The 7,098-nt window shown below is 46.0% G+C and overlaps 1 protein-coding gene across 9 annotated transcripts in view; it reads left to right on the top strand.

The window, feature by feature from the left end:
* Positions 1 to 3,648: 3,648 nt before the first annotated feature.
* LOC120951938 (nuclear hormone receptor FTZ-F1) overlaps positions 3,649 to 7,098 on the top strand; it is a 124,625-nt gene continuing 121,175 nt past the window's right edge. For 2 of the 9 annotated variants that reach the window (XM_040370956.2, XM_040370949.2), the window contains exon 1: positions 3,649 to 4,175. The gene's annotated coding sequence lies outside the window, so the exon portion shown is untranslated. Of the gene's footprint in view, positions 6,828 to 7,098 lie in introns of all 9 variants that reach the window. The other 7 variants (XM_040370957.2, XM_040370951.2, XM_040370958.2 and 4 more) reach the window with 5 other exon arrangements.

Here is a 7,098-nt window from a genome sequence, read left to right as displayed (position 1 = left end):
AATATGATTTCTTCCCTGACCGCTTACCGATTCTTTGCGTTTTGCTCCCGTTTTCTATTCGCTTGCTCGTTCTTTCTCTTTGTGTTTTCTTTCCACTTTTGTGGATGCTTATTCTTCACTGTCTTTTTTATCTTTTTTGTAAAGAGAAGGGCAGTGAGAGAGGAGCAGGGGGGGGGGGGGGGGTGTTGAATTTTGTTTTATTTCTCGCGTTTCCGTTATCGCTCGATTGGGCGCCTGTTACGATGTGTGTGTGTGTGCGCGCATGAGTGTGCAAGTGTGCATTTCAAATGTTGGTCAAAGCGAGATGCACTTTCCGCTAGCTCCCAGTTTTATCACTAAATTTGACACATTCATGTGTCTGTGTGTGTGTGCGTGCTGATTAGAAAGAGAATTACAGTTGCGCAAGAAAGGCGCACGGGCCTGGTAGCGCGAAAAGCAAAAATATTAACCCTTGCTATTGCAGGAACAAAACGCACGCAGTTCATGCAACGGATAGTTTGTTCTTTTTTTCTCCAAAACACACATCGAAAACACAGCAAGCGATGGAGACGGTTTACAGTGATGGACAAAGGGAGCGATACGCGGGAAACGGGAAAGCACGGGGTACGGATGCAAAATGCCCCTTTACCTAATTTCAAACTTTAGTTGCCGTCGCTTCCTTCCCCCCCTCCCCCTTCACCCCTTCGTTCCCAACAGCACAACTAATTCTTGTAATACCCCTTCACCACTACCAGCACACTCGGGCACACAGTGTGTGTGTGTGTGTGGTTCCCTTCCGTGCCAAATGTTCTTAGCGTATTGCGTTTCGCACTAAGCCACCTTGTTTTGCTTCTGCCGTTGCCGTCTTTGTGTGTGTGTATGTGTGCCAGTGTGTGTGTGTGTGTAAGAAATAATTGGAACGGGGTGGGGAGAATTCCGGGAAGAGTACGTACCAACACAACGGCAACACGTGTCACCCGGACACCCCTCCCCCCCCCCAACCCCCTTTCGGCGGACGAGAACGAGATAGCCCCTCGCACGCAAGGGTGAGTGAGCGCTCCTTTGTGCAACACGCACCGAGAGCGATACGCACACGCAAGTGTGTGAGCGCGCGTTTTGTTGCGTTTTGGTTGTGTTGGGTTTTTTTTTTTAATTTTGCAGCTTCTGACATGTACAATTTGTGTTTTGTGAATGCGACACAGTGCTTCCCGTTTTAGCGGAGCGTTTGTATTGCATCAACGCGGAGAGAGAGGGAAGAGGGTTTATAGATGTGTGCGGAGCTACAGTGACGGACAGGTTGTCTCGTGCTAGTGTTTTCAAAAATAAAACTTGATTTGCAAAATATTGTTGAAATGAAATGTTGAAGCACACATTTTCACAAGCTTAAACGATTAACTAATGTGACTAATACTTTTTAGTGAAACTGACAGATATCTATCGAACAACCGACTTAAAAGAATGGCAAATATAAATCGTTCCACTATTGTGTTCAATTTTTTCTTTGAATCTCAGGCGACGGTAGCATCTGGCTAGGTGTATTAATGCGTTAATTGTGGCTGGTTCTACTGTCTTATAGTAACAGTAGACTTTTGATCTAGTCCAAAACATTCACTCTATTTTACGTGTTTCTCTAGTGTGTTGCCACAACTAGCAAGATTCATAAATCTCAAATAATCAATGAATTTCGAAAGATTCATTAATCGCAAAAGATTCAAGAATATCTAAAGGTTCAAGAATCTTGAAAGATTCGCATAACTCTTAAAATTCACGAATCTCTTAAAACTCATGAATCTCAAGGGATTCATAAATCTCCAAAGATTCATAGAGCTTGTGCTACTTATTCTTCTTCTTTTTGGTGTAACAACCTTCGTGGTCATGCCAGCGTATACAGGTTTTCGAGACTTTTTGGCAAGTACCACGCAGTCAGACAGTTTACTTTGCTAAGGGGAGGCGGACAAAGCTAGACGTGAACCTCCCCCACATGTACATGTTGTTAAGTCGTGCGACTGAACCACTGTACTAGGCATGTGTAAAATGAACGAGAATCGCACCGTTCGAACAGTTCGGTAAAGTGCACGAACGAACGAGGTTCTTAACAAAAAGAACGACCAGGACTTTTGGAAGAAACTGGCCACACCGAACGCGTTCGAACGTTCCGTTCAGTGTTCGACGGCACACATAAATGTGGTAACAAAACGTGCAAAATCATATTGCTTTCTCGCTCTTTCTCGCACCGTGCGAACGGGTCGTCAGAGATCAAAATGTACCCTGTTGGTGTTGAAATCGTACCCATACAACTCAATTCCTCGAACGCCGTCGAATTTGTCCAGCAGTGTTCGATACGTGTGCTGTTGGTGTGGAAATCGTATCTATACGACTGAATTCATCGAACGCGTTCGAACTGGCTCATTTGTGTTCGATCTGTGTTCTGTTGGTATGGAAATTATACCTATACAATTCAATAGATCGAGCCCGTTCAATTGCGCTCATCATGTTGATCCATATTTAAGTATTTTTTTTAATAGAATCCTTGAGTGTGTATAAGGCATGGGGTACAATATATGCAGGAGACATTTTTGCTCGTATTAGTTTTTTTACATGCTAGTTTTTGGTCGGTTTTGCGATGGATTGTGTTGACCAGACAGCCGAGTGTTTAATGTTTTTCAATTATTGGTTTCAACCGCAGAATGAGTACTTCTTTGGCTACAGTATGCGTCTATGGTGGGTAAATAAAAAAGATAACGAGCGTTCTTTGTGAATAAAAACCTCATGAAACAAAGAACGAAAGAATCGACGTTCGCGTTCGGTTCTTTTTGGTGAGCGTACTAGTTCGTTCGCGTTCGGTGAAAAGAATCGTTTTGCTCATGCCTACACTGTACCATGGGATCGAAATATTTTGAAAATCATACATCTCTAAAGATTAATCTGGAGATTTATAAATTTTAATGGGTTAAAGAATCTTATAGATTGATGAATCTTTGAAGATTCTTGACTCTTTCGAGACTTGTGAATTCTCATGATTCATGAATCTTTAGACATGCATGAATTCTAGGTGATTCATTAATCTTTAGAGATGTTTGAATCTTTGGTGATTCGATTCGAGATTCGAATCACTCATCTCTGAAGATTCATATGAACGAATCTCAACGAAAGATTAATGAAACCCAACACTAGTCACAACCTTTGTGACAACTGTTGTCGGTCAAGGCCTCTATGTGTCACTAGTGGGCTTTGCTTTAAGTGACTTTTTAATTACCCATAGCAGGATAGTCAGTGCTACGTATGGGGACGCACGGTCCATACGGGGCTTCATCTCAAGACAGGCTTGGCAGAAAAAAATTAGCATCATCAGTTTGTATTTTCTTCTGGCAAAATTCTTCTGTATAACGTGCATTCAATTATTGTTAACGTTATAATCGCACTCAATAACATTATTTGCAAAGCTAGGTTAGATCCTGGTAATAGAAAATGTTGGACATTCCTGTACTACAGCAATACTAAATCAGTATCAGTAAATAGAATATAATTTAAAAAAAACTCCAATAAATATGCAAAAACATCTTACAATATACGCTAAAGTTGACAAATCGATAGAGTATAGTTTAAAAACATATATTTAAAATTACATTCTACAATTAAAAAAAATACTTTTTTGCACACCACTGTACCCGGCAGTCTCTCACAGCGCGCGCACACACAGAGCGCTGCAAACTCACCTATATCGCGAAACCGTGCACGGGGATGTGAGCAAACGAACCGGCTCGGGCCTGTGCAAGTATTGGGCGCTGGCCGGCATTACTGTGTGGTGTGCGGCGATCATGCCCCATCTCATACCCCGTACCCCTTTCCGTGACCCTCTTCCTAACGCGTGGCACAACGACCATTAGGGCGGGAGAGCGCGAGAGCGAGATGCACGCGAGAATGAGAGCGCGCGAGTGGTGGCGCGGCCCGGCGGTAACCCGGCAGTTGTTCGCGCGTTCTAAAAAATATCTAAATATTTTAGAATCCATCGTCAGTATGTGTCAGTGCGCGACCGTGAAACAAACGTACCTTCCCTTATTTTCCCTCCGGCCCGGACTGTGCGGGTCCGTTGTTGTTATTGTTGTTGTTCTTGTTCTTGGAGGTCTTCATAGTTGTTTTTTTTCTCGCTCTCTTGTTCTTCTTGTCGTTAATCTGTTCCTGCGCGTCGCGACAAGGTGGGAACAAGTAATTAGCGCAGCGCGGTCGGGGGCATTGCTTAGGAGAATGCGTTCGCGAAAATGAGCTGCATGCATGTGGTGCCTCCGTGTGTGAGTGTGTGTGTGAGTGTGTACAAAAAAGGTTACTTGGGGCGGACCCCCTCCCCATCCGCACCAACCCATACCCGACCAGAGCATTTCGCGCACTTGAGAGGCACCGTAAAAGAGAGCGAAAGTTTTGGGCCAACTAGATTCGGGGCGAGCAAAGGAACGAAAAAGTAATGTTATGCAGTGCTTTAGGAAAACGTCTGACTTGTACGGACACAGTGGGGTCCTATGTGGGGTTTGAATGCTTTTGTTTCGTGGGGGTGGTGTGTTGGGTGTGATGCAAAATTTGACCACCCATTTTCGAGGGGTTGGGGCGAAAGGATGCCAGAGTGTAGTGCAGTGTGTGTTTCCCTTCAGTGCATTTATTTTTGATCCGATCCGACATTTCATCTCGCCGAAAGGAAGGAAGGAGAAGCTGCGCCGGGATCCGCCAATACCCGCGGACAACCCGCATGCATGTGTGTAATAAATGGCTTTTTCGTGGTGTGGCCCGTACGGTACGTCTGCTGCGTTTTTGGGGGATCATTCATTCCCCCTCCCCAGCTCCTCCTCCCTTCCCTCCCGCTCCCAGAAAGAGTGAATCGTCACATCTCGTTCCCTCCTCTATCAAACAAAGTAGGCAGTGGTGCGCAGCAACAGGCGACAACACACACACGGGGAAGAAGATTTGGCACAAAAACGTGGGACTCGGCGGAGCGCGCACACACCATCGTACGAACGACACAATCAACCGGACACGCGCTGTCTATACACACACACATACACGCACACGTATGCGGAAGAACACGGCAATATTGCTACGGATTCCGAAAAAAAAAGCTACCACTACACACAAATTTACTTCTACCGCTGTAGCGCGCGATTTCTTTGCTGCCCCGCCGTGTTGAAAACGTAGCGCTCGCACACACACGCAGCGTTTTACAGTGTGATGCGGAAATTCAACCCCATTGCGCGTGAGTGTGAGTGTGCTGCTACCCCGGAGACGACGGCGCGCGCCCCAACGTTGTTTATATTATGGGAGGTTTCCCCCCTTCACCGTCTAACACCGTCTAGAGCAGCCGTCTCTTCCCTCCCCGAACGTCAACGTTCAAGTGTGAAGTTCAATAGCGAATGCGTAATACACAGACAGTATGGTCGCGCCGCGTATGGTTGTGTACGGTGGAGCGAGCGAACGAATGAGCGGGTAAAAAACACTTCCTTGACGCCCAGATGGTTGATGCTGGTGATGATGATGATGATGATGACGGTGTAGTAACGAAGAGTTTAGTTTGCCACAGAGCAGCAAAAGATTAGAATTTTTAAAAGCCGTTTATGTGTGCGTTCGTTCGGGATGGGGAATTGTATTCCCTTCCCTAATAGTGGCAACACTCTTCCCGCCTTTGTGTGAATGTGAATTATGTGAATGTGTGAAGTAATTAGCTAACCCAATTTTTGTTGTGTGCTTCTCTCGCTCTCTGCCTGTGTTGGTGTGCTCCCGTACTCCCCGCAGTGTACAGTGCATCATCATCAGTGCATACCACCATCGAACCCGAAAGCCACATCTAAGCAACCAGCGGACAGCAAGTGAGAAGAAAGTGAAGCCGGTGAGAACGGAAACAAAAAACAAAACAACAAAAGAAGGTTCTTAACGCAGGATCCGGTTTGGCAGTGGTTGGTGCTGGTGTGTCTAGTCGTGCTGGCCGTACGAAAACATCAAATGCCCGCGCGTGAAAAGTGCAAGTGTGGTACGAGCGAGCGAGCGAGCGCGTTTGTATGTGTGTGTGTGTCCCGAGTGAGAGAATGCGAAATATGCTCCTGGCCTAAAGACCTACATATTCCCGGACTGCCCGGACTGTAGTGGTAGTGTATGTAAATCGACCCCGTTCTGCTGGTAAAAGGCTCCACACCGAGCGAATGTGTCAAACGAAAATAGGGAACAAACGACGGCTGTGTGTGTGTGTGTATGGGATTGGACGTGGGCGCAAGCGCAAAACGTTCTTCTGTGTGTGGGGAGCGGGCAGAAGTGAAATGGAGTGTGTCATGTGTGCTCTCTCTCCCTCTCCCTCTCTCTTTTGTGGCTACACATAACAACATCCTCGGCACTGTCGGAAACCTTCAAAATTCCGATCCGATCCTGGCAGCAAGCGTTTCAAGCGGGCTTCACCTTTTCGTGTGTTAGTAGTGTGTACTTTTCCAACCTTGTCCGTGTATCCTGGTTGTGGTGGTGGGGAGAGTTGCAACATAAAACCCGGAGGACCTTCGCCTTCGCGCGTTCTTGTGTGTGTGTGTATGTCGTTGCTCGTGTGTTTCGGGCCCTTTTTCCCGAGGTTATCCTGTCCGTTTTCCAGCGCCACTGTGCCAGACGTCTTCGTACCGTTCCTGTCGGTGGGTGGTGCACTGTTGCGTGGTGCCGCGTCCCCTTTTACTGTGTGACGTGCGTGTGGCTGCGTTTGTGTGTGAGTGAGTCCGTGTGTGCGTGTGTGTGTACGAGAGTTTTGGCATTTTTAATTTGTGCCCTCTGCGCCCGCCCAGACAAAGTACCCCCCCGAAAAGGAGAAGAAACATAAAATATCGATAGTGAAAGTGCGTTTAACCAGTAGTGAAAAATGTAAAAAAAAGAGAGAAAAAAAACAAGGAAAAACATGTGTTGTTGTACACATTTTCCTGCCACAACATCAGTGGGCCACGTTTCCTTTTCAATGACACCGAATGGAAAAAAAATCAAAGTAGCTAGCGCGTGTTTGTGTAAATACAGTTTGACACATTTTTTGACAGCAGCCGTAAAAATTTCTATTCTGCTTTTGTGTGGGACCACTTTTCCCATTGTCCCGCTGCCTGCATTTTTTTTTATCAG

Source organism: Anopheles coluzzii, chromosome 2 (assembly GCF_943734685.1).
Source record: "Anopheles coluzzii chromosome 2, AcolN3, whole genome shotgun sequence".
Taxonomy (NCBI): domain Eukaryota; kingdom Metazoa; phylum Arthropoda; class Insecta; order Diptera; family Culicidae; genus Anopheles; species Anopheles coluzzii.
The sequence above is the reverse complement of the archived record's forward strand: the minus strand, read 5'-3'. Positions and strand labels throughout refer to the sequence as shown.